The 27,925-nt window shown below is 43.2% G+C and overlaps 1 long non-coding RNA gene across 1 annotated transcript in view; it reads right to left on the reverse strand.

Annotated features, from left to right (window-relative positions):
* The window catches only part of LOC142437369 (uncharacterized), a 93,600-nt gene extending 86,823 nt beyond the window's left edge, over nucleotides 1-6,777 (reverse strand). The window contains exon 1 of the long non-coding RNA XR_012782196.1: nucleotides 6,667-6,777. This is a non-coding gene — a long non-coding RNA (uncharacterized LOC142437369). The remainder of the gene's footprint in view (nucleotides 1-6,666) is intronic.
* Between the last annotated feature and the right edge of the window lie 21,148 nt (nucleotides 6,778-27,925).

Here is a 27,925-nt window from a genome sequence, read left to right on the forward strand (position 1 = left end):
TCTTTTCTTTTTAAAATCATTGTATTGGGGGCTCAGACAACTCTTAACACAATCCATACATCCATCCATTGTGTCAAGCACATTTGTATATTTGTTGCCATCATCATTCTCAAAATATTTGATTTCTACTTGAGCCCTTGGTATCAGATCCTCATTTTTCCCCCTTCCTCCATGCCCCACCTCTCACGAACCCTTGATAATTTATAAATGATTATTTTGTCATGTCTTCGTTTCTGAGACTATATTTTAACATGAACAGACAGCCTCATCTTTCAGAAGTAGCTGGTAGGCTCCAAAACATATTCCCATATGCTACCAGGGCTGATAGGTAGGTAATGTCCTATAGATACTCACTAGATTATTAATTTCCTCATGTCTATTTATTGCAGTGGATACTGAATTTCCTAACATAAAATAATGCAGACAGAACTTTTCAGCTGTTGCCTGGGTTGCATATTGAATTACTTTGTTGGCAAACTAGGCATTACATTTCCTGTGAGTTTGGCAAAATCCAGTTTGTATGACAGTTAAGAGGCTCTGAACACCATTAACTACCATTTACTGCTTACTACACGCAAGCCTCTGTGTCATGTGCTTAAATCACAAGTTTCTCCTTACAGGAGTTTTAATGGGGTATGCTTTCTTGTTTTTTCCATCTTGAATCATGATTTTATCGAGAAGAAACCTGACGCTCAGAAAACTGGCTAGCCTAAAATTTCACAGCTAAGAAAAGGGCAATAGAGGCATTCCTCTGATTGCAAACAAGTTCAGTTACTAGGTCTGTCTTTAAGTTGAAGTTGTCTGTATGTCAGAACAGCTAGGTACGGTTATCAAATGTTTGTCAGTTTATGAGAGTAAGCCAACAGGTATTGCTACTGGGAAGCATGGGTTTATTCCAAATAAAGTTTAAATATGTCTGCAGCAGTGGGTGGCTGCAGACAAGTTCTCTAAGTACAATTTTTAAGATACCGTACCTACCACCCCGACTTCTCCCCCCTCAAGAAGAAAGATGCTTTTCATGCCACGGAACAACTTAGCTTGAGGTCAGAGTGAATATCAATTTCTTTGTCAAAACTCAAGTGATCTTTACCAATTACTGAAACTTTCCAAGTTTTTAGCAAGATAAAGAATTTAAGGAAAGTTGGGAAGACCTTGAAGATGAATTCACAGCAGAAGTCCTGGGAATTGTTTTGGGATCAAGGGGAGTCTGCATAGACTTTCTCAAAGGACACAAGACTATCACAGGAGCTTATTACATTGGGGTTTGAAGACATGTGAGAACTGCACTGGTAAGAAAAAGGCCGGGAAAGTGGGAGGGAGGAAGTTTCCCATCCAACAGAGCACTTGCTCATTCTGCTGGGGAGCCAGGGATGTCCTAGGAGAATGACATTGGGAAACTGTACCCCATCCACCCTACCTACAGTCCTGATCCTGCCCCTTCAGACTGGGGGGTGCCAATGACTTATAGGCTTAGGTGCTAACTGAAAGGATGAAAGTTTAAGTCTATCCAGAGGTCCCTAGAAAGAGGCCTATAGAGAAGGGTTTTAGTACAAAAGGTATGTAAGTAGAAAAAACATCAGAAAGCTTGGACTATAATCAGAAAGCTGGGGAGTTATTCTAAGGAAGGACATGGGATGTTGTGCTGCTGGAGAAGCAAATCTTGAGTTGGGAAGGGATGAACTAATTAACAACAGGAGCCCAGGGGGTGGAGCGGGTTACATGTTGGGGTGCTAACCACAAGGTCAGCAGTTTAAAACCACCAGCAGCTCCATGGGAGAAAATGCAGCTTTCTGATTCTGTAAAGCAGCAGTTCTCAACCTAGGGGTCACGACCCCTTTGGGGGTCAAATGACCCTTTCACAGGGGTCACCTGATTCATCACAGTAGCAAAATTACACTTATGAAGTAGCAATTAAACTAATTTTATGGTTGGGGAGTCACCACAACATGAACTGTATTAAAGGGTCCGGCATTAGGAAGGGTGAGAACCACTGCCATAAAGATTCATGGCCTTGGAAATCAAAAAGGGTAGTTCTAGTCTTCCCTATAGAGGTGCTATGCATTGGAATGGACTTGATGGCAGTGGATTTGGGCACTAATTATCTGTGCTCCTCCAGTATGAACGGGACTGTCGTTTGACACACTGCAAATAAGGGAGGGGAAAAAACCCAGGTGAAAGCTACATTATGCATCCCAGTGTGGGCGGAAGAGAGCAGAGTTTTGTTGTTTTTTTCACTTGTTTTATTAGGGCTCATCCAACTCTTATCACAATCCATACATACATCAATTGTGTAAAGCACATTTGTACATTCACTGCCCTCATCATTCTCAAAACATTTGCTCTCCACCTAAGCCCTTGACATCAGCTCATTTTCCCTCTCCCCTCCCTCATGAACCCTTAATAATTTATAAATTATATATCTTGCACAGTCTGACGTCTCCCTTCACCCACTTTTCTGTTCTCCGTCCCCCAGGGAGGAGATTATATGTAGATCCTATCGGTTCCCCCTTTCCAACCCACCCTCCCAGTATCGCCACCCTCACCACTGGTCCTCAAGGGATCATCCACCGTGGATTCCCTGTGTTTCCAGTTCCTATCTGTACCAGTGTACATCCTCTGGTCTAGCCAGATTTGTAAGGTAGAATTGGGATCATGATAGTGGGGAGGCAGGGGGAGGAAACATTTAGGAACTAGAGGAAAGTTGTGTTTCATCGTTGCTACATCGCACCCTGACTGGCTTGTCTCGTCCCCAAGACCATTCTGTAAGGGGATGTCCAGTGGCCTACAAATGGGCTTTGGGTCTCCACTCTACACTCCCCCCTCATTCACATTGATAAGATTTTTTTTGTTCTGATGATGCCTGATACCTGATTCCTTCAACACCTCATGATCGCATAGGCTGGTGTGCTTCCTTCCGTGTGGGCTTTGCTGCTTCTGAGCTAGATGGCTGTTTGTTTACCTTCAAGCCTTTAAGACCCCAGACGCTATATCTTTTGATAGCGGGGCACCATCAGCTTTCTTTGCCACATTTGCTTAAGCACCCATTTGTCTTCAGTATCAGGGAGGTAAGCACACAATGATAGACCTTTTGTTCTTTGATGCCTGATAACTGATCCCTTCAGCACCTCGTTATCATGCAGGCTGGTGTGCTTCTTCTTTGTGGGCTTTGTTGTTTCTCAGCTACATGGCCCCTTGTTTACTTTCAAGCCTTTAAGACCCCAGACACTATATCTTTTGATAGCTGGGAACCATCTGCTTTCTTCACTACACTTGCTTATTCACCTGCTTTGTCTTCAGCGATTAGCGAGCAAAGTTTTAAGAGCTTTGGAAATCAGATAAGCCTGGGCTCAAAGCATGGTTCAAAACAAACCAATTTCTGAATTGCGGTGAGACTTTAAACAAGTCTCTTAAACGATACATTATAGGATTGTGTTGTTAGGCGCAGAGGTGATTCCGACTCAGTAACCCATGTCAATGGAAACACACACTGCTCAGTCTCGTACCATCCTCACAAGGGGCATGGAGATCACTGATAGCAATCATTGTACAGATAAAAAGTGTTGAGTACACAGCTTGGTCCATAGTACTCAATAAATGGGAATTCATTTTATTGTTACTGCATGAGATTCTGAAAAAATTAGCCAATCAGCCATTGAAAACCCTGTAGAGCGCAGTTCTCTTCTGTCACATATGGAGTCACTGGGAGTTGGAACTGACTTGATGGCAGTGGGCTTGGTTTTCTATTGTGAGAAAATCCAGGTGAACCCTGACCTGGAGATCTACTCGTAGTGAGGAGGGTGGTATGAAAGTGAGTGGGGATGAGCAAAGCTTACCCTGGCCAACAGCAAAGGGTTCTTACTGCTTTTTTCTTCTCTCCAGTTTTCATGAGAGCTACTTTGCAACATGTTTCATCACCCTCTTGTCACTTTTCGTAAGGCAAAACTCAGCTGAACTTTCTTAAATCCTAATTCAAATCTCGTTTGACAAACTTTCAAACGTACACCACTTTCTTGGTTGACTGCATTAAACATATACCCACTGCGATCAACTGATTCTGACTCAAATAGACCGGATAGGTCAGGAAAGACCTGCCCCATGGGGTTCCCAAGGCTGTGATCTGGACCGAAGCATATTGCTGACATCTTCCATGGAGTAGTGGTTCTGAAAAGTGGACCTTTTGGTTAGTATCCATACTATCAGGGTTCCACAATCTCTGTAACATGCATTTTATTTTCAAAACTGTATTGCTGATAGCAGCTTATTGCTGTCATTAGGAGGTCATAAAACTGATTGTTGCCTGAGGGTTCGAGCTAGTCTAAGGAAGACTCATAGAACAGGGCAGCCCGGAGGCATCATTGTGCAGGTATCCCCAGTAGAGCATAGAATGAAGCAACAGAAGTTCTGAAATTCCTCCCCCAAAATGGTTCCCTCCCTCCCACCCCGCCAAAATGACTAGGATCTACCAATGCCAGTGTAGGGTATGTATGTCCACATAGGCTGGATTAAACTCTATCACAATGGATTGAAGAATTAGCCACACGACTTAGGTACTGAAATAATTTAAAGCTTGGCTATTGGTTTTATCTCTTCTTTCCTTCCTCCTGAGTGGGGAGGAACCTGTAAGGCTGGAAAAGATGGGACGTATCACCTACAGCAGCGGCTTAGTCTCCATTAGGAATTCTCTCCCTTCTCAAAATGTGGGATCTAAAAAAATCCTTTCTTACAAAGTGCTAATGCTATTGTAAAGAAACCCTGGTCACACAATTATTCAGCTAATAGAGAAGTCAGTGGTTCAAAGCTATGAACCCTACTGATTGCTGAGCGGGACAAAGATGTGGCAGTTTGTCAGAGAACGTGATTTATCACCATTCATACCTGCTAATGTAAGACCCTTCCCAAATAGGCCTTACATTGAGTGATGTGGCACAGACTGTACAATCTCAGGACCAAGGGACTTCTGTTACTATATTAACATCAAAGTTTGTGGATTTATAGTTGTTACAATATGTCTGAAGACAGCTTAGAGCAGTGGTTCTCAACCTTCCTAATGCCACCTTTTACAGTTCCTCATATTGTGGTGACCCCCAAGCATAAAGTTATTTTCATTGTTACTTCATAACTGTAATTTTGCTACTGATATGAATCAGGCGGCCTCTGTGAAAGGGCCATTCCACCTCCAAAGGGGTCGTGAACCACAGGTTGAGAATGGCTGGCGTAGAGTGTAAACTGCCATTCAGATTGGAACCCTTTTAAGATGGGTCCTGAGTGGGGAATGTAGCCCTTAAAAGCTTGCAGCGTCCATATCTAAGAAGCTGATGTCTTGGGGTCAAAAACAAAAATCACGATTGGACTTCTGGATTTTCAGATAGCCCCCATGCTACCTTTATTCCACAACTGTTCACCAGCTTTTTCCTTCTTTTTTAAAAAATCCTTTAATTGGGGGCTCTTACACCTCCTACAACAATCCATACATCCCGTGTCACGCACATTTGTACATGTTGCATCATCCTTTTGAAACATTTTCCACTTGAGCCCTTGATATCAGCTCACTCATTTCCTCCGCACACTCATAAACCCTTGATAAGTTATAAATTTTCACATCTTACACCATCCGCTGTCTCCCTTCACTCATATTTCTGTTGTTCGTTGGTCATCCTGTGTGTGTTGTGATGGGTTCCCCCTTTCTTCCCCTCCCTTCCCCCACCCTTATAGCATGGCTACTCCCATTATTGCTCCTGAGGGGTTTACCTGTCTTGGAATCCGTGTGTGGAGGGCTCTTATTTGTATGTGTACATGCTCTGGTCTAGTCGGATTTGTAAGACAGAACTGGGGTCATGATAGTGGGGGCAAGGATTAAAGAACTAGAAGAATGTTGTATGTTGTCTGTGCTATACTGCGATTGACTTATCCCTTCCTTGTGACTCTATTGTGTGCGCGCGTGGGGGGGGTAGTATGTAAAGAAATCATGGTTATAGGTGTTAAATACTTGACAAAAGGAATTTTTAGTGGTCCAAGAACTAGAAAATGTTCCCAGGCCACCACTTGGCATTTTTTCCACATTTTCTCTGTTGCCATTCCCTCCACCTCTCAAACCAGGCTTTCTGGTGTTTCGGTTTCATGGACTAAAAGGGCACAGACACGCCTCCCCTCAAGAGGATGCCCCAGACGAGGCTCCTTTTCGCCGATGATGAGGCTGCGGAACGGGAGCACCTGGAAGGTCACCCCCTCCATCAGGGCTCAGCCCGGAGCCCCCGGGTGTGGAGGCTCCACGACCCGTGACCTTGAGTTCGGCCACTCGGACCCTAAAGGCGCAGGGGCTGCGTGCCGCGGCCCTCCCCGCGCCTCAGCGCATCCAATATCCTCTCAGGACCACAAAGCCGGAGGAGAACCCCGGAACGCGCAGCGGTGCTACAGGGACGCTTCCCAATTGCTGAGTCCTTCCCAATGGCTACTTCCACGCCGCCGCCCCCTCGCGCTGCCTCCGCTCGGCCGCCGCGCCCCGTCCACAGGGAACTTTCCAGAACCCGCTCCTCGCGGGAAGCCCAGCCCCGAGTGGGCCCGCCGCCGCCGCCCTCGGCCGGACCTCGGCTCTCCCCGGGGACCAGCGGCGACCCCGCCGCCGAGCACCGCGCCCCCGGCCCGCCCAGCCCCTCGGGCGACCGTTACCTCGCGCGACCCCACGGAAGTCTCCGGAGCTAAAATTAGAAACCGACGCGGCGCGCGCTCACGTGCGCGCAGCCGAGCGGGGGCGGGGGGCGCGGCCCGAGTGAGTCACCGACCCCGCCCCCCGCCCGGAGCGCGCTGACGTCAGCCGCTTCGCGGAAAGGTGACGTAAGCGCGGTGCAGGGAGGCTGCGAGGCGTTTGGTAGAGAGTTTACTTAACATTGATCCCTTAAAGGGACCAGGCTTTGGGTCATAGGAGAGCTAGGCCGAAGACCCATAGAACCAGACCCCACTGTATATCCCATTTTAATTAGAAGTGTCGACCACTGAGATGGTGATAAAAAAAGGAGAGCAACTGACCTTCACTCAAGTCTCCTTGAAGGTCCAGAGCCGCCTCCTGAAAGCCCTCCTGGGTTAACCAGAAGGACACATTGCCTTCTTAGTCTGACCCAAGGCAGGAAGAGTTTCCCAGGACCCGTGGCTTCCCTATCTCTTCTCTTAAAAGAGTCAGGTTATGGTTTAAGTATTTATGCAGCCTGTCAACTTGGGCCAGTTTGGTTCGCTTATTATTGTTTTTGACTGTGCCCAAACTCATTTGTTGTGTGACCTGAAGCAGTTACTTCACCTTTCTGCTCTCCAAACCCCTTCCTGCACTGATGCTGCCTGTGTGTGGGGAGGGGTGTGTGTGTGGGAGGGTGGCTTCCACAGGGCAGGAACTCTGTTTAACACTTGATCATTCAGCTCTGCTTCAGCCTCTCTGTGAACTAACCATCTAATGAGGTGTACAGCATAACAGCTATTTCTCTCTCTCTCACTCTCTCTCTCAGAGACACATTTTAATCACATCTCTTTCTCTCTTACTCTCTTAATGTTAGTGTCAAGGAAAGAAAGAAATCAAGGTTCAACAAGGTCAAGGCTACACAGCTAGTGAATGGAAGTCATTCTCTGGTCTACTGGAATCCCAAATCTATATTTCTAGTGGTAAAGCAGGGGTAGGGGCATTGGTTTTTGTTTTTTGTTTTTCTAAATGTCTAATTCTGAGTTTGCTGAGCCCCCTAAACCAAACCCAAACCCATGGTCACATTTCAATTCATGGCAGCCCCATGAACCACCTATAGGATTTTCTTGGCTGCAGTCTATAGAGACAGATTGCCAGCACTTTCTTGTGGGGTGGGCTCAAACCACCAAACCCCAGGTGAGCAATTGAATGCAAGCTGTTTGCAATACTCAGGCCCTTCAGGCCAGACTTTTCCTTTCTAAATGCAGTCTCACTCACTGCCATTGAGTAAGCCCATTCTGATTCACAGTGGCCCTGGAGGACAGTCCTTGTGGATTTCCAAGACTGTAATGGTTTACGGGAATAGAAAGTCTCATCTGGTGGTTCACACTACTGACTCTTTGGTTAGGAGTCCAATCCATGACACCTCCTAGAGCTTCTGACCACGTACCCAGTCCCCACCCTTCCCTGTCCCATCCCTATGCCCATTCCCATCCAGAGCCCCTTCCCACTCTCTTACTCCCCATCCATCATGGCTACAAAGCTCCAGAGAAGGAGGTGCCAGGGCTTGGGGCCCAGGCAAGGTTGAGGCAGGTAAAGAGACCCTGCCCTCCATTTGTAGGGCCCCAAGAGTGCTTAAACTTGACATTTTAGGCACTTCTTCACTCTCCTCGCCCTACTGCAGGCTCTCCCAGGCCTACCCTTGACTTGCATTTCTTTTCTTGAAACTAGAGAGGCCACCCTGCTCAAAGAGGTCGCCAAATCTACCAGGCACAGGAGAAATGCCTTGTTTTTCTATGCCTTTCAGCTCTAAAACAAGGGGAAATGCCTTACTGGAACAGCATGTCTGTGCCAGAAACAAATGAGAAAACAACGGCTTCTCAAATCTGGAGCAAAATGACGCTACCTGTGTACTGGAAATAGAGCCAAATGAGGGAGCGCTGTCACTTATCTTCTGACAACCATAATGGGTCCTTGGCCGAATAGCACAACCCCATGCCTGGGCTGCGCAAGGCCAGTTCTGCCAGGAGCACCTACCTCCCCCCGCCCACTCCTTGGGCACCATTTTAGCTGACACTTCTCCTTGTGTGCACTTTCCAGTCACTGCTTAATCCTCTTCCCTGCATCCTCCTGCTCCTGCCCCTCATGTTGACAGGGTTCCGCCTGCCTGCCAGGTTTAGTGGTGGCTGTGTTCTCAGGACGCAGAAAGCCACCGGCAGCCTCGGTAGGGCCTGTGTGCACAGCAGTTGCATCTGTATTAGGACTGGACACGGCTGCTTAGAGCAGTTGATTGCCTTCAGGTCAACGAGACCAGCCTCTGGTTCATAGGGGAAGTGAAGTCCAGGTGAGGTAGCCAGCCCAGGGCCCCACGGACTGTTAGTGGTAGAAATCCTGGCTTCCAGCTCACCACTCTCCCTAAGAATCACACTTCCTGTTACAGGCGCAAGTAGAACAATGCTGCACACACAGGGCGAACCGGACCTCACCAGGTACACGAGGAGAGGGAAGAAAATATGGTGCCATTATGTAAGTGCTGCTAGCGCTGTCGGGTAGAAACTCTCAACATCCTCTGTGTAATAGAACAAAATGTGGCCCAATGAAATCTTGTACACTCTTCACCAAGGGTCCCCAGATGTATTTGCCTAACACCCCCTTTCCAGAAAAAAAAAATTACTCAGTGCTTCCTGGCAATAAAATACCTTTGTACAGTAACCCATCATTTGCCTTGGATTACTTCAGGACCCCTTGGGGGACAGCAGCGCCCACTTTAGGAAACACTGATCTTCATGATCATGTTTGAGGGCAGAATTCTTCAGCAAAGGATTACACCCAAAACCCAACTCCCTGCCATCGAGTCAATGCTAACGCACAGTGACCCTATAGGACAGGGTAGAACTGCCCCTGTGGGTTCCCAAGACTGTAACTCTTTACAGGAGCAGAAAGCCCCATTTTAGCTCCCTGTTGGAGCACATTAATATTCTGTAGTGATCCAGAGTTTTTACTGGCTAATTGTTGGAAGTAGGCTGACTGCTTACGACCTTCTTTCTAGTCTGTCTTAGTCTGGAAGCTGAAAACATACAGAAGAGATGGGAAACTATTCCTGGGGGCCTCTGGCAATATCCCTTTTCCTTCTGTCTCCCACTAAGTTTCAGGACAGGTGAAGGATTTCTTCTTCCTCAGCTCTAGGAGCCCCTTTCCAGTGGATTGACACAATGAGGTGGGTTGCCATTTTTAAATCTTCTGTAATGAAGTCCTTGTGTGTCGTTTCAGGGTTTGGATTTTTTTAATATCTCAGCCTCCGTGCCCCATCATTTTCCTGTCCCAGAAGCCCCATTAAATGCCATTACGTGCCATAAATGTAACTGGCCACTAATGTGGAAGGACAGTCATCTCCGGCACACAGCCTCGGCCGGCAAAAGAGCAGGCACTCTGGGGTGGTGCCCATCCATGCCGATGACTCACTGGATGACACAAAGCAAAGCATTGCCTTCTTGGGGCCACTGGATGACGACACACACACAGCTTGCTCTCCCCACAGAGCAGGGACGGTGGGAGCCATTCAGCCAGATCCCCGGAGCGTGATCAGCCCAGGGGTCCCTGGTTGAATCTAGTTCCATAATTATACCTTAGCAAAGACCTGCCAGACTGGCAGCAAGCTCTGTCCACTTCAGCATGGAGCTGATTGTGGTTGGTTGAGACCCTTGCCCTTCCAGACATCATCCTCATGGACTAGGAATGCACCCTGATGATCTCTAACTCCACTTTAACAACTCATTACAGATCTGCCCTCCAGGAATTTACTTGAAACTGCCTTTCATCTGTTTATATAGAGAGCCTTTTTAGACAAGTAGATGTACCGTTCGTGTGAAGGGCCTAGACAGAAAGAACTAGAGAAGGGCTTGTTAGAATCAGTCCTGAATGTATCATAGTGAGTGATATAGTAAATATCATCATCCTTGTTCAGGTGGCCCTACAGCTTGATTTTCAGTCAGTCACTTACCATCTTGGTCTTTATCTCCCTCTTCCTCTCCTCAACCTCCAACCCAGTGCCCTCCCACCAAAAGAAACTCTCCTAGGTGTCACGTCACACCAAACATTCATAAACGCATTCAGAGTGTGTTTATGCTAAGGTTTAGGTGTTAACCTGACGCATGGTGGCTGCTCAATAAATACTGGTTGGAGCGATGTCCTTGTTAGGTGCTGTCAAGAGTGGGTTCCGTCTCACAGCAAATGTATGCAACAGACAGAACCACCACTCCATCCCGAGACTGCCTCACCATTGTCCTTGTGCCGGGGGAACCCATTGTCGCAGCCGCCTGTCAGTCCACCTGGTGCAGGGTCCTCCTCTTTGCCGGCCCCTCTCCTTTACCAAGCACCAGGTCCTTCTCCCAGGATTTGTCTCTCCTGACATGCTCACGGGCCAGAGTCAGTTTCTTTGACAGCCCACATTTGATGGAAAAATATTTAAAAAGAGAGAGCGAGTTGTGACTGGGTACAAACCACAGTGACATTTTGGACTCGTTGCGTTCGGGGCTGGAGTGAAAAAATGTAAGAGTTCAATTGATGGTGAAGGATGACGGGAATGCCCGATGTTACATGGATGTTGTGGTTGTGTGTACCTGCCTGTATGTGTGCGTGTGCATGGATGTGTGTGCCTGTGAGTTCCGCAGCTCTTCTCAGTGAAAAGGACACAGAAGAGATTGGCGGGTGGGGAGTGGTAGGCAGTGTATCTCTGTTAGGTGCCATCTGGGAGTGGCAGGGTATGGAGACTGGCATGAGATCTGGAAGAAGAAGGCCAGGCCCTGCAGCCATCTCTATTTTCAATATAAATCACACCAGAAGGAAGTTTTAAAAGTCACGTGGGGTGATAACACCTGTCCGTGGGGTTCAGGCCACTGTGGAATCACTCAGACGTAGGCTGAAATCTCAGCTCTGAAACTTTGGGAACATTACGTACCATCTCTAATCTCCATGGGGAGTCTAGTAGTTTCCTTGCAGCAGTTTGGGAACCAAATGGAAACAAACAAAAATATACGTCAAACAGGTCAAATACTTAGCCTACTACATGCGTGCTATACAGCTTGCTGAATGTACAGTCAAAATGTGCTGCTACAAAATTTCATGGGAACCTTTATTAACAAAAATAGCAAAATGTGGAGCTATTATTTCTTGGCATATCCTCTATCGAGTTCTACACACCAGGAGCCCTGGTGAGCAAGTGGGCTATGCACCAAGTGGCTAGCCAAAGATCAGCACTCCAAACGCACATGTCTGTTCCAAGGGTGAAAGAGGAAGTTATCTACTCCCATAAGGATTTAAAATCTTGGAAACCCCAAAAAGGGACAGTTCTACTCTGTCCTATGAGTTGCTACGAGTTGGAATTGACTCAATGGCAGTGAGTTTGCTTATATTGTGGTACAAGTCCATGTCTTTACCCCTTCCCTGATGAAGGTGTTTCCCTGGTCTCTAACCCGTTCATCACTCTAACCCTTCCCTGAAGAATCCAGAGCTCTTCAGAGTTTACCTCCAATGACAAAAAAGGACAGCTTAGGCATTCACAAGGGACTCAAATCATGCTCCTTGGCAATGTTTGTGGAGTTTGGAGTAAAAAAGAAGTCGGAAGGGGCAAGACCAGGGCTGCAAAGTGATGAGGTAGGGGTTCCCAACAAAATGCTAATGGACCAGCAATTGCTGCTCTCAAAGATTAAGCAGGCCCATCATCTTGATGACAAAATTCCTTGGTACAACTTTCCTACGCCCCCCCAACCCCGCCCCATAAACGCAGTTTTCAATTTTCTTAAAATTTTATATTAAGTCCCCAGTTAAGAACATTTATTAAGACTATCCCCTTGGCATCCCAATAAATGGTCAACATAACCCTCTGAGCTCTCCTTCCTACCTTGAATGTAACTGACCCAGCAGATCCCCTTGGAAGGCATTGATCCCCTTGGAGGGCCTGGGTGGGCCCTGCTCTTTGAAGGCATCCTACGGAGACTAAGACAAGAGTATTCCTGGGGGAGCTTATGTGCAGCCATCCACTGACCACAGAGGCTTCTGAAACATTTTCTATTTGGGTGGAAGGGGGTCATTTTGAACCTGAACCCTGGAGCAGTACTATTTGATTCACCCCCCTAAACACCACCACCCTTGCCAGTTCCAATATTAAACACTTGAATGGCCACTGATTTCAAACCCCGGGAAGTTAGTGGGGAACCACTGTCTTCTTTGGAAATGTCCCTGCTCCTAGGAAGGGTGTCTGTGGGAGGAGGTGCAAGTGAGCATGCGTGTCCTCAGACACCCCTTCAGAGGTGCCGGCCTCAGAAGGTCAGGCATGGATTTGAGCCCCAGAGTCAGTGTCAAGCCCCTCACTCAGCTTTCTCCCTGAAAAGGTCAGGATGATGGAATGCTGTCATATTTAGATGATGGCTCGCAGGGATGCCTCGTTCGGTTAGTCACCTATGGTATGACATCATATTGCTACTCAAGATAGTAACAGCTGCTGGTTGCTTTGGGGAGTAGAGCTAGGGTCAGCGCTAGCTGACCAACCATACCTCAAAGATAAATTGGACAGAGCTGGACAGGAGGACGTGCCTCGAGGGGAACCCCTCCTCTAAATAGGATACACCACATTTTCCTGAGGATTTTCAGCACCTCACCCCAAATTGTGAGTCTTACCTTTTCCTTGGTTTTGGGGCCAACTGGAGGAAATGTTAAGGGAGAAAGATTTTTGGTCATGAAGCATCCAGTGGGGTTGGCGCTACCCTGAAAAGTGAGGGAAAGTGAACAATTTAGTGCTCTAGCTTACCAGGCACCCCAAGGGAGGTCTGAGAATTTGGGGATCCAAAAGGGCTGGATTTCAGTGCTGTGGAATCTCTAGGTTAGACTAGGCATTTCCCCCATGGGAAAATGACATACCTGCCATGGGGCCCACCGAGACAATGAAGTCTCCTCAGTCTGATTCTGCATGAGGCTACCGTTTGGAGACATCGCTGCTCTGTGCTGTAGCTGTTTTGGAGCACTGGTGGGTCTGAGGCCAATGGGACGCAGTGGGTTTGGTTAGACCCTTTCTTTCCGTGTGTTCTTCTTGACATTCAGACCTCCTCGGGACCCTTACACTCTGGGGTAGTGGGCAGGGTAAGCCAGACAGGTGAACCAGGTGTGCACTGGTTAGGGGTAGCGCTGACTATTCTTGTGTCTGAACTGGAATGAGCCTACAGTGAGGCAAGTGATGAGATGAGGCACAAAAGCGATGGACCAGGGATCGTGGAACTTGGCTTGCCACCTGGTTCTGCCACTGAGGAGCCATGTGACCTTGGGCAAGTCCTCCGCTGTTTTGATTTGGGTTCCTGGTCTCGCCTGTAAAAACCCATGCACTTGGCGTCCTTCCAGCCCCAACGGGCACTCTCCCCGTGTGTGGACCCTCGGTTCTGGTGTTGGCAGAGTGCAAACAGCTAGTGTTGTCCGTCCTTCCTGTGTAACCTTGGACAAGGACATCCCTTCTCTAGACCTCAGTTTTGCCATGTATAAAATCATGCTGATGCGGAAAAATCAGTCAACTAATACAGCTGAGGGCCTCTCTCAGGCACTATGTGAACGAATGTGTGTTAGCATAGTTCCCAGAGAAAACATTGGGCTAGGCGGGACAAGAAGGGGAGGCTTGGGGGAACTGGGGCAGGGGGGGGGGGGCCTAGGAACTTGAGAGACTGAGTAGGAAGTGAAAGTGTGGCACTAGAAACCTCCAGTCTGCCCTGCTAGGCTCTTGTTTCTGTCTCAACAGTCCAGGGAGGGAGAAAACACCGGGAGGTTGCAAGATGCTGAAAACAGCCCAGAGAGTGCCTTCCTTTCCAGGCGTCGCTCTGCCCCAGTGGGCACAGATCTTTGGGAGCTGGGCCAGGGTCTGGGTCCGGGAGCCAATCAGAAGTGCCGCCCATGTCCCACAACACTGCAGAACAATAGTGTTGACTGTGCACCCCCAGCGATGCCTGGCATCACTGCCCACAGGTGTAGGCGGCTGGGCGGGGTGGGGTGGGGTCCGGTGCAAAATACCAAACCTTAGGGATCCTTAGGGACCTCAACACCTCCTTGGGGCGAAATTACTGACGCTACAGAAGCTCTCCAAATTCCTATGTATCCTTCACCTAAATGGGCTCACCTGGGGCTGGCGATAGGACTTCTGCTCCCCTTTTATGAGGGCGCCCAGTGGCGCAATGATTCAAGCGTTGGGCCGCCCGCCGAAAGGTTAGTGGTTCAGAATTCCCTAGCAGCTCTGGCAGGCTGCTTCCGTGAAGATCCACAGCCTTAGAACCCCTGGATCCCCCGCCTCTCCTTCCATTAGAAGGGGGTCTCTCCGTTGGGTGTGTGTGTGTGTGTGTGTGTGTGTGTGTGTGTGTGTGTGTGTGTGTGTGTGTGTGTGTGTGTGTGTGTGTGTTGGTTTCTGAAGCTCCAGACGCAGGACCGGCGGGGAGAAGTTGGCAGGAGGTGCGGCTACCCCCCCTCCTCGCACCCCCCCCCAGCAGCTCGCTGACCTCCTGCTGACTCATCTGACATTAACATAATTATGGTTCTGGAATCAAAGTGATTGTCAAGCGATGAGTAATGCGCGCCATTAGGGAGAATGTTTACCAGGCAGCAGGCACTGGCGCACACCGGTGTCCCCAGCTGCTGCTGACAGCTGAGGGTGCGCGGGGCTCCCCGGGGAGACCTCGGAAAGCAGCGCGCCGCACCCGCACCCGCACGCGCACCCGCACCGGGACGCACCAAACCCAACCAGGGCCGAGCCTGCGCTGCCCTCGCCGCCGGACGTGCGGAGTGGAACTGAGCTCCCTGCGGAGAGCTAGCTGGGCTGGGATCTTTTCGGAGCAGACCTCCCTTCCTCCCGGTCCTCACCACCTCCTCGCAGGCTAGGAATCCGCGCGAATCACTTGGCAGGTCAAGTCCGAGCTCCCCGAGGACACGTTCGGATCGAGCGTCTCTATCCGAAGCCCTCGGTGGCCGATCACAGGCAAAGAGGGATCGGAAGGAACCAACAGGAACAGGAGCCTCAGAGAAAGGTGGCCCTACAGACTTGGGCAAGCTTTTCTTGAAGGGCTTGTGAACCAGTATTAAGATGATAGCGCAGGGCTGTGTGAAGGAACAGGGACCCAAATCATGTCCCTCCATGTTAGAGATGGGGGCCGGCGCCCAGGGAGAAGGGGTGGGGTAGTCTCCTGAAGCTCTTTTGCCGTGTTCGTGTGAGAAAAGGGGTGAGCGGGGAAGAGTACTGTGACCTGTCAGGAGGTGAGAGCCAGCTCAGTGGCTGCTGCTGCCTCCCCAGTCGCCATGCACAACACCCTCCGACCTCAGGGCTTTGGGCTCTGGCGGGCAGCCGTGGCCTGTCCTCCTTGGCACCTCTAGTGCCTTCCTTGGACCCTGTGCATAGTAGGTGTTCAGTAACTCGTGGCAGAAGTACTTTTGGAGAGCCCTGTCCTGGCTAATTGGCCCTCTCACCTTTCCTCCTCCTGCCTAGGGCCTGGCTTTCAGCAAGTCACGCCATGCCCAGAGATGGGTGTACTGAAGGCACGAATTGATTAGTATTGGCATACCGTTCACATATCATCCAATTCAATTGTTCAATCACATCAAGAAGAGTTGTGGAATCATCACCACAATCTATTTTAGAACGGTTTCATATTTGGACTTATTCATTATTAGCTCCCCACTTCCCCCATACCTGCTGAGCTGTCACCTTAAGTCGTGAATGGACGTTGACCAGGCAGGCACTGTGACGCAAGTGGAGAATAAATAGTTGGGCTGGATAATACTTCAAAAAGGAAAAATCCACTCTCAGATACATATCTAAGGTGTCAAAGAAAAGGAGAAATTATGAAAATGTATCTTGTTTGAAAAGGTGTCTCTTTAGATCTTTTTGCCTGTCACTTCATTGAATCATTTGTCAAGTGCATTAGATAGTCCCCTATCAAATACAAAATTTGCAAATGTTTTCTCTCATTCCGTAGGGTTTACTTCCTTTTCTTGATGATGATGTCCTTTGAAGAATAAGAGTTTTAACTTTTGATGAAATCCAATTTATCTTTTCTTTTTTTGTTAATCTAAGAATTCTTTGCCAAATCCTAAGTTGTAAAAGATCACATCAGTAGAGTTTTTATTTTTACATTTAGGTTTTCTATCTGATTTTAGTTAACATTTATATGGTGGGAAGTAATTGTCCAACTTTATACTTTTGCATGTAGTTATTCTGTTGTCCCATTTTTTGATAGTTAAGCCAAATTACTGTTTGGTTTTAAGAAAATGTCAGGGGATAATTTTGGTTTAAGGTTTAAAGATGGTCTCAGAGCAATAGTTTCAGAGGCTTATTCAGCCTTCATGACTCCAGAAAGTCTGGAGTCCATGAGAAAATGAGATTCTGTTGTGCATTTCCCCCCTGTGATCAGGATTTTTCTGTTGAATCTTTTATTAAAATATTCAATCGTGATAGTTGGGCACCACCCACCTCTTCTGGTCTCATGAAAAAAGAGGCAGCTGTTCCCAAGGATTATACAAGTATTTCCAAAATATGACAAGGACTTACAAGTATAACAATATCCTTTTACAAATTATTATGCTTTCTGCAACAGATAATTTTGTTCTCTTGTTCTTTCGATGGAAACATGGGCTATTCTGCCTTTGTCTTCCATTCTTTCTTTTTTTTAACTTTTCTTCTTTTCCCTCCTCTCTTTTCCCACCTGACCCCCCTCATTTCATCCCTAGATATACTCCTTTTTTTTTTTTTTTGCTTTTCTTCCCATATTTCTTTTCCCTCCAAATGTGGAAAAACATTTATAAATTATTTTTATTAGCAGAATCACACAGAGAAACATTCCAATTTGGCTAAGAATACTTTTGATGAAACTGCAAATATGCATTTTATTAAATCTTGCCCCTTGAGTGTATGGCATTTGAACATACCACACTTGCGTCGTTGAATCTCCTGCCTTTGGCTTTTCTTTGCGGAAAACCTAGACCAGCTCCTCTCTCCTCTCTCCACCCATTCATAAGATTGTTAGGTTTACTCCTGTCAGCCAGAGCCATGGGTTGTAAAGAAAGTTAGTCTCTAGGGATTCATCTCATACCTCGGATGAAAATTTAGTGTGTGCTGCCAGTGGCTGTGACTTACTGCTTCCGCACTAGGGAGATGCCCCGCTGGGGGTCGATCTAGGTTGGAGGCACCTCTAAGGTTCTGAAGGAAGAAAGAAATTTGTAGCAGGACTATAAGCCCAGTCCTGATGTTACATCCTCTCTTCTGCTGTCCCTCTAGGTACATTGCTGCATCCTGATATATGTTTGGATGCCACCCTCATTATTCTTTAAAGTCTCTCAACTATAAACATTCCTCACCCTGGTTATTTATTTTTAATTAAGTCATTTAGTTGTGTCTCCACTTAAAAGAATTATTTAATAATCATTTAATAGAATTATTCAATACTAATGTAATAATGCAGTAGTATTTTTTCAGTATCTTAATTTAATAACTTTGTTGAATACTAGTTAATTCAACGGTGCTATAAGGTCAGTGACAGATTGCTGATGTATCTCAATGTTTAGCATATAGCCTAAAATACACTTTCACTGTTTCAGACTCTCAGACTACTCATTTTAGTTTTTCCTAATAATTCCTCTTTCTTTCCTTTCTTTCTTTCTTTCCTTGTTCCTCCTCTTGTTCTTCCCAGCTTTCCTTTTCTCCTTCCTTCCTCTCGCTCTCTCTGTTTCTTGTGTGGTTGGTTGTTTGCTTGCTTGTTTATGATAACAAGCTTTCTGAAAAAGATTCACAGAAGGAGGTATGAAAACCTAGAAGCCCTAGGACTAGGCAAGGAGACTTGTTTTTTATTTTGTGCATTTTGTCGTTGGTTGAGCTTTGGATCATGGATATATACACATGATTTTTTAAATTAAAAAATCAAACCCAATAGGTTTATTTTTCTTGTTCTCATTTTTTTTTTTTTTAAAAAGAGGTTTTTTTTCCCCCTCTCAGTTTTAATGCCAGCTTGTCTCATCCTCACTGGGGACTGCTTCCAAAGGGAAATGGACAAGAAGGGAAGGCCGCAAACTGAATCATGGATAGGTGCCTGCGTTCTCTTGAGGAGATAACTTTTCCTAGAGGCTGTTGCTCAAGGCGTAAAATTCATTTCATCAGTACTCTATTAAATATCTGATTTGTTCATATTACAACATATATCTTCTCAACAGAGGATAGCTAAGTCAGTCTATAAAGCTTAGGGCTTCCTACTCCATACTCGCCCTATAGCTAAATGTGGTGAAGAAATGTGGGGCCTGGCTATCAGAAAGAATATCTTCTGGGGTCTTAAAGGCTTGTCTTCCAGCAAGCAGCCGGCCATTTAAGTGAGGTGTCAACTAAGTCCACGTAGAAGAAGCAGACCAGCCTGTGTGATCCAAAGACTGAAATGATAAAAATTCCAATCTTAAGGAAGGAATGGTATCAGAGCTTAAATCATGAATACCGGTTTGCAGAAGGCTCTGGATGACAGGATTTGCACATGAATTAAGCCTTCCACGAATTCCCCCTGACCCAGGAATGTGACTGGCTTTGCCAGCAGAGCGCATTGTAAAGTTAGTTATGGCAGATGTAGTTAGGTTAAAATGTAATTCCGGATCCATTTATCTCCCTTTGGACCCATTTTTAAATTGTTTCCGTGTTAATATTTCCTGCTTTCCTTTATATTGTGGTTTTTCTTTGTTTTGTTTATTCATTGTTATTGGTTTTGATTGGTTTCTTTGCTTCCTGTTTGTCTTTGCGACCTGAGATGGGTAAGTAAGTCTATAGTGACAATAACTAGATCAGTAATTACCTAGGGGCATGGCAGGGAAGGTTGGGGGAAATGGGTTGCCAACAACAATGCATGCTCTGGAATCGACAGTGGCGATGTTTGACAACTCTTCTTAATATGATTGAATGATTAAACTGTATGATATGTGAAGTCTGTGCCAATAAAACTATTTTTAAAAATAAAGTTTTGGGCTTCAATGCAGTTTTCATCTGAATATTCTGTAAGCATGAATAAATTGCCCATTTATTAAAAAGTTTTATTTTCTGTTGATAAATTTCCTATTCAGTCTTTGCCAATATATCTGTTGGTATCTTAATTTTGTAATAATGTATATATACATAGATTTATATTTAATACACATATTTATCAATGTCTATGTAATGTATACAATGTAGTATATGCACATATATCAATATAAAAACATATAAATATAAAGACTATCCCATTTAATTTTTATACTAATCTCTGTCTTGATATTTGCATTTTAATGTTGGTTATATATTTATTTTTGATACACAGTTTTTACGACAACATAATCATAACATCAATCTTTTCCTCTCTTAAAATGACCTTCCACAAATAAGTCTTTCAAGATTATTCCCTATTTTCGTTTAGAAGTCTTCTGCTTGACATTAGATTTTTGAGAATCATCTCTGTGTTGGTGTGTCTGAGGAGTTTTCTTTTGGTTGCTAAGAGTAGTGTTTTGTAGCATGACTTTTCCAGGGTTTGTCCGTTTTTCTGTTGATGGATACTGGAACCTTTCCAGTTTGGGGCTCTTCTGTATGAAATAAACATCCGTGTGTGTGTGTGCGCGCGCGCGCGCTTGCTTTCATTTCTCTCGGGTAACTATCTAGGAGTGGAACTGCTGAGTCATCAGGGCAGATGCATGCTTTCTTTTATAACAAACGACCAGACTCTTTCCTAAAGCGGCTGTACATGTTTCCCTCCCAGCAGCAATGCACAAAAGTGCCATTTGCTCTACATTCTTGTCAGCATTTGGAAAACATCAAAAGAACACGGTGCTTCTTATTTGGGCCGTTCTGTTGGGGGCGCAGCAGTGGTTTACTAAGGCGTTCATTTGCATTCCTTTGATGACTTAAGTCATAGAACATTTCCTGTGCTTCTAGTTTTGTTTTAATTTCATTTCAATAGTTGGGCATTTTCTTCTATTTACGTATTGAAGAGTTGTTTGATTTGAGAAGGTTTTTGTCCCTAGATAATCTATTATCCCAACATAAATTATTAAGTAATCATTTCCCCCCATGTTCTCATGTATAAGGCGTTGGTATCAGAGTATCTGTCTGTGTCACGATTCCAACGTTTGCTCGTTTGTCAGTGCCAGGAGGTTGAATTGATACTTGCTTTTTCAGATACGTCAAGACTCGGCAGGACTATGCCCCATCATTTCTTTTCATGCTTAACTTTCCCCCGTCTGTTCCTACCTAGTTATGCTTTCTATGAGCTGTTGGACGATTCTATCAAATTCTGAAAATTGAAATTACAGCAAGTAGACAAATTAATATAAAAAAGAAGTCATCTTTGTGATCACACTTAGGGTTTCTTTTACATTTCTCAAGAATATCTTCTAGTTTTTAATCATATGAATCTTTCCTATATTAAAGCTATTTCACATTTAATAGAGGTTTTCAGTATTCCAATCCTTGTTAATTTTTGCTATTGCAATGTGACTGTTAAATTGTATTTTCTAACTGAAAAACGTGGATATACAGAAAAGTTTCTGACTTTTGTGTCTCTATAGTTAGTAGTTCTATTTTAAATACCATATTTGATTGTGCTTTATGTGAAAGTTTAAACAGCAACTTCGGTTCCCATTTATCAATATTTATATTACTTGCTCTGTAACATTGATTGAACTTTTCATAATATATCAATGTTCTCATTAGTTCCATTCTGTTTGCTCTGTTTTTATTAATCTAGCTTCCCTGCCCTTTCTTAACCTATCTTACTTTATGGTACATGTTGACTGTTTAGTCTCATATAGTCGATTACTTAAAGAAGCGCAGTGCTCTCAGATGATATTGTTTATTTTGCAAACCAGTCTATTATCTGGAAGAAAAGTGACCTCTGTGAGTGGCTTAAATTCCAAGTTCAGAGGGCATGTAGGGCAAAAGCCAAATTCATTGCCATCAAGTCAATTCTGATTCATAGAAACCCCACAAAGTTTGGCCTTTTTTCAGTAATTTGAATTTTATTCTACATTTTCTCCTATTTTGTCTGGAGTTCTTATCATCTTGGGTCTGAATGGTAAGTAGTGATCACAGCTGGTCTATTTAAAGATTTTTCTGAACTCTCCTGTCTTAGCAATTCTAATAAATTTTAGTTGAGTTGTTTGAGTTTTCAAGTATATAATTATATCCTCTACAAATATTATAAGTCTGTCTTTATTCCAATATTTTATATATCCTATTTTTTAAATTCTATTTCATTGCTTAGAACTTCCAGATCTAAATTAAATAAAAATGGCAATACAAATCTCCTTGTTTTGATGCTGATTTCAACAATAAATGCTAATAAATTAGCATAATCTAAGTATTTAATTTTTTTTCGGGAGGCAAAGTATTTAATTTTTAAAGATGACTTTGTTTCAAATAAAAATTTATATTTATTAAAAGAGTGCTTAAATTTATTATAATCATTTCAAAATAAAAGCAAACTGTAGCATTTTATTACCTTTTCTGCATCTATTGAGAATTCCATTTGCATTTTATTTTTTAAGCTGTGGGTGTGGTTTATTATATTTCTGTATTTTTTCTAATAATAAAACGTAAAATCTTCCATTCTAAGTTAAGCCCTACTTCACTTATTCTTTTGGTATCCTGTTAAGTCTCCTCTGCTTAGGTTTTCTTCTCTGTGCCCATAAGCCAGAGAGGTTTTTAATTTTCATTTTTTGCTGTATACCAATTCTTGACATCAGGGCTTACTCTGCAAGGCCAGTTAGATAAGCTTTCCATATCTTTCAATGTTTTAAAATAATTATGAAATTGTATTACCTATTCCTAAAGGGTTGAAAGAGTTTTGTCTGTAAAGTTGTCTGGGCCTAGACCCACTTTTCTGGAGGAATGCTTATCTTTGTTAAGTTTCTGCAGTTGTGATAGGTATATTTTGTTTATATATTTCTAACTTTGATATTGTATATATTTCCAGAAGACCACTCATTTCATCAGGTTTTAAAATGTCTGGCTTAACATCTTGCAAAATATTGTCTTTATTTAAACTATCTTCTCTTCTCTGGTATTGAACGCCTCTTTTATTTTTAATTTTGTTATCCATATGTTTTGTTTTTTAAAGGTTTGCCTCTTTTATAGTCTGTCTTTAAAGTACCTTTTAAATCAGTGTATTCAATAGATTTTCCTATATTCTAATTCATCTCATTTTATTTTTTCCCTGTGTTCTTTTCTTTCTCTTGATTCTTCATGCTTTGTGTGGTTATTGGCCTTTTTCTACCCCCTTGGACAAGTACTTTCACTTTTCATCTCCTTAAAAATAATGAAACATCAAGACTGGTGGCTGTACCCTTCTGTACAGCTTTGACAACAGTTTACAATGTTGTACATGGAGAGTTTTAATGTTGTTTTCCAACGACTTTTTCCTTAAACCTGATTTTTTTGTCTTCACTTTTTCCCTCAGACTAATATATATATTTCTGATGTCTGGTATCCTTGGCTAGTCTTACTGCTCTATGCTCGAAGGATTAAATTTGTATCATTCTGCTTTATAAAATATCTCACATTCAGGCTTATGTGATTATAGCTTCTCTCATTCTGTAGTTTTTCTTTCCATTTTGTTTATAGGATTTTTGGGGCATATTTCTTTTGTCTTTATGTAATAAAACTTATCCTTGAAAAACCTTACTGCTTGTATGTTTATACCTTATATCTACTTGGGGAGTTTTTCTAGTGTATTCTCTTCAAAAAGTTGTGAAACTTCCCTTTCGATCATTGAGGTTCATAATTTTAAGGGTTGATGCATGTAGGCATCTAATGTCACTTTTCCCTCACAGAGATGATGAGTTCCCTACCCTTGATTCTTTCCCTGTTGCTTTGTGATGCTCCATCAGTCACACACGGCATGTCTTCATGTGTACAGAGACTCCATCAGTCACACACGGCATGTCTTCATGTGTACAGAGACTCCCTCAGTCACACACGGCATGTCTTCATGTGTACAGAGACTCCCTCAGTCACACACGGCATGTCTTCATGGGTACAGAGGCCCCTCAGTCACACACGGCATGTCTTCATGTGTACAGAGCCCCTCAGTCACACACGGCATGTCTTCATGTGTACAGAGGCCCCTCAGTCACACATGGCATGTCTTCATGTGTACAGAGACTCCCTCAGTCACACACGGCATGTCTTCATGTACATAAATGCTCCCTCAGTCACACACAGCATGTCTTCATGGGTACAGAGACCCCTCAGTCACACACAGCATGTCTTCATGTGTACAGAGGCCCCTCAGTTACACATGGCATGTCTTCATGTGTACAGAGACTCCCTCAGTCACACACGGCATGTCTTCATGGGTACAGAGGCCCCCTTAATCACATACAGAGTTTCCTCATGTGTGTGGGTTTCATTAATCTTGACTTTTCTTGGTCATTTCACATGAATTTTAGAATTAGCTTCCCAAGAAAGACGCATGCACACACTTGAGGACTTTTGCTTTACTCCAGTGGCATCGAGTCTAGAAATCCCTATGGAGATCAGTGACATGTTCCCACCACTGAGTGCTGGAGTCAGTGAGCAGGCCATAACCCTTCAGCAGCTCAGGGCAGCCTTTATAGGGTTCAGGACACTGCCATGGTTTCACATAGGTCTTGCACATGTCACAAATACATCCCCAGATAGCATATCATTTCTGTTCCTATGTGAATAAGCTTCTTTCAACTTATTACACTTTCTAATTAGTCATTCCTACTAGAAAACTCTTCTGTGTGCTTTAAATTTGTTTTTATTCAGTACTCTTGTGGAATGCTTTTTAGTTGTTTTTAAACAAAAAACAAAAACATTTTATTGTGGGCTCGTACAACTCTTATCACAATTCATCCATCAATCCATTGTGTCAAGCACATTTGTACATTCATTGCCATCATCAATCTCAAAACATTTGCTTTCTACTTGAGCCCTTGGTATTAATTCCTCATTCCCCACCCCCCATATCTTACAGCTTTTTAGTTTTAAGAAATTCTCTTTGAAAAATATTTTCCCCTTTACTTGAATAGCTTATTTGACTTTTATTTTGCAAAAATAAAAGTCAAATAATCCTCCCAAATATAAATAAATAAAAATAATAAAAATTCCCCCACCCCCAGTTTCTGGAAGGATTATTAAAAAACTCCAGAACAAAAGGGTTTGTTTTTGTTTTTGTTTTTCAGTGGTGGTAAAATCATTTGGGCTTGGTATTTTTGGAGGTAGAAGACTTTTGCTTAATTTGATTTCTTTCACAGCTGGTTTATTCTGGTTTTATCTAACTAATATGTTACCCTTTTCTTTAAAATTATCAATTTCTTCTAAGTTTTTATATCTATTTAAATAATGTTGTTAATTCTTTGATGTACTTTTGTAATATAATTATTTTGTAAATAATATTGTTAATTCTTTTATGTACTTGTATGTACTTTTATTCATTCCAAAATCTCCACTGTATCTATTTCTTTCTCTTTTTTTCATTTATTATTATTTTTTATTTTAAAAATCATTTTATTGGGGGCTCGGACAATTCTTAACTATTTATTTCTTGTTCTATTTTCTGTGTGCTTTTCTCCCTCTTAATACTATGTTTTCCTTGAAGTTTTTCCATTTTCTGAAACTTTTTAATATGAGATTTTGATTTTATTCATCTTTCCCAAATATTTACTCATCGTTCTGTTTCTTTAACTATTTTCTTTCATGGTTGTTATCTCCTTATTTCTGGTTTAGGTTTCTCTGTTGTTCTTTTTTAAGCTCAATAGATTGAATGCTTGAGTTGTATATTTTCCTGTTTTTGTTTTTACTGAAATTTTTAATGAGTATTTTCATTGTCCTTTTAATCACAACAAAAGCCCTAGCACTTTCCCATGCCTGCTGACCCCTGTTACCATGTTATTATTTGTATTAATGATATCCCATATTATTAAATGTGGAAAAGAAGATAATTATATTTCTAATATATGCATTAAAATTAACCATTTTATTGACATATAATTCACATATCATAGAATTCAACAGTTTAAACATATTTAAAAACATTGTGCTGTCATCACCATAATCAATTTTAGAGCATTTTCCTTATTGTACTCATTATGATTAGCTCTGTATTTCCCCTCAACTTTTCCTGACACAACCCCCACCCCAAATGATTAATCCAGTTACTGTTTCTATAGATTTATCCTGGATTTCACATACAGAAAAACACATAAAAACAAAAAACAAAACAAATCAACAACAAAATAAAACCTAACAGCAACAACAAAACAGAAAAATCTCAATTAAAAAGGTAACAGAAAATAACAAAAACTAGAACAAGTTTAAAATGGGTCAAAAGGGAGGACAACTGAGAATGTGTTAAATTTTAATCCACGACATCTGAATCAATGTACTTTCCAATGCTCTCTGTCTGATAGCGAGGCTGTTCACAGCCTGGGCTATGCTCAGAGGGGATTCCCCAAAGACTGAATCCACATGGGGACCCTGCAAATGGCCTATGGAAACTAGGGGCTCAGAATTTAAGTTCTCATACCATTCCCTCTTCCAATGATGGATTTCATTATTGATGATCCTGGGGTTGCACAGGCTGGTGTGCTTCTTCTGTGTGGACTTCACTGGTGCCTTTTATTTTACTGATGGATTGTGGTTGGTAAGTCCTCCTGGTCTTTGCATGTCTGAAATGCCTTATTTGGTAGCATATATAATTCTAGATGGATGGTTATTTTCCCGGTGCCTATTGAACATATGACCTCATTGTCTTTCAGAAGTTATTAACTATGATATGGCTGCTAGTACTAGTGTTCATTCCTTTGAAGGTAATCTATTTTTTAATCTATGTTCATTTGTAACTCACCTATCCTAATGTCCTGCAATTTTAGTATACTGTGTCTCAAACCAAAACCATCGAATTGACTGCCTCTAGAAACCTCTTCCTGAAATAGGCCACATTTCTTCTTAGCAATCAAAACCCCTGATAGCTCACCCTGCACAGTAAAGAGCAACATTAAAAATAATAATAATTTTAAAATTATTGGAGATTTATTAAATAAACTGAAACACTATAGGGCCAAGGGCTTTTTTTAACTGTCCTTCTGGTGAAAACCAAACATATTCTAATAATCTACAGGCATACAGCATAATTACTTCATAATTAAGTTTTCCAGGGATGTTGACAAAGCAATTCAAGAACATATCTGTGGAATAAATAACAAACAAACTCACATAAAAGGACAGGATATAATGTGTTTAGGAATGGGTTTATTGCTTCCACACTTGGTAATCAAGTATCTTTTTAATTTGAAGTCTTCCATTCTATAAATTTCCCTTTAAATATTGCTTCATTGTCTTGTTCTTATTTTTTTTTCTTTTACTAATCCTACTAGATAATAGCTGATATCTCTCGATTGATCTTCCATGTCTCTTAATAGCTTCTCTTCTTTGTTTATAATCTGGATATGTTTCCATTTCTTTCATAAACTCTTCCACTTCAACCAGTTCAGAAATATTCTCACCCATGACATTTTTTATTTCAGTAATTATAATAGTCATCCCTGAGATTTTCATTTGGAATGTTTTCTTTCTTTTAATCATTTTATTAGGGGCTCATACAACTCTTATCACCATCCATACATACATCAATTGTGTAAAGCAGATTTGTACATTCATTGTCCTCATCATTCTCAAAATATTTGCTCTCTACTTAAGTCCCTGGCATCAGGTCATCATTTTCCCCCTCCCTCCCTGCTCTCCCCTCCCTCATGAACCTTGATAATTTAAAAATTATTATTTTGTCATATCTTTCCCTGCCCGACATCTCCCTTCACCTACTTTTCTGTTGTCTGTCCCCCAGGGAGGAGGTCACATGTAGATCCTTGTAATCGGATCCCCCTTTCCAACCCACACTCCCTCCTCCCTCCAGGTATCACCACTCACACCACTGGTCTTGAAGGTATCATCTGCCCTGGATTCCCTGTGCCTCCAGCTCCTATCTGTACCAGTGTACATCCTCTTGTCTAGCCAGACTTGCAAGGTAGAATTGGAATCATGATGGGGGGGGGGTAGCATTTAGGAACTAGAGGAAAGTTGTATTTTTCATCGTTGCTACATTGCACCCTGACTGACTCATCTCCTCCCTGAGACTCTTGTGTCAGGCGATGTCTAGTGGCCTATAAATGGGCTTTGGCTCTCCACTCCACACTAACCCCCTCATTCACTATGGTAAGATGTTTTTTGTT

The sequence above is a fragment of the Tenrec ecaudatus genome, chromosome 1, assembly GCF_050624435.1.
Source record: "Tenrec ecaudatus isolate mTenEca1 chromosome 1, mTenEca1.hap1, whole genome shotgun sequence".
NCBI classification, from domain to species: domain Eukaryota; kingdom Metazoa; phylum Chordata; class Mammalia; order Afrosoricida; family Tenrecidae; genus Tenrec; species Tenrec ecaudatus.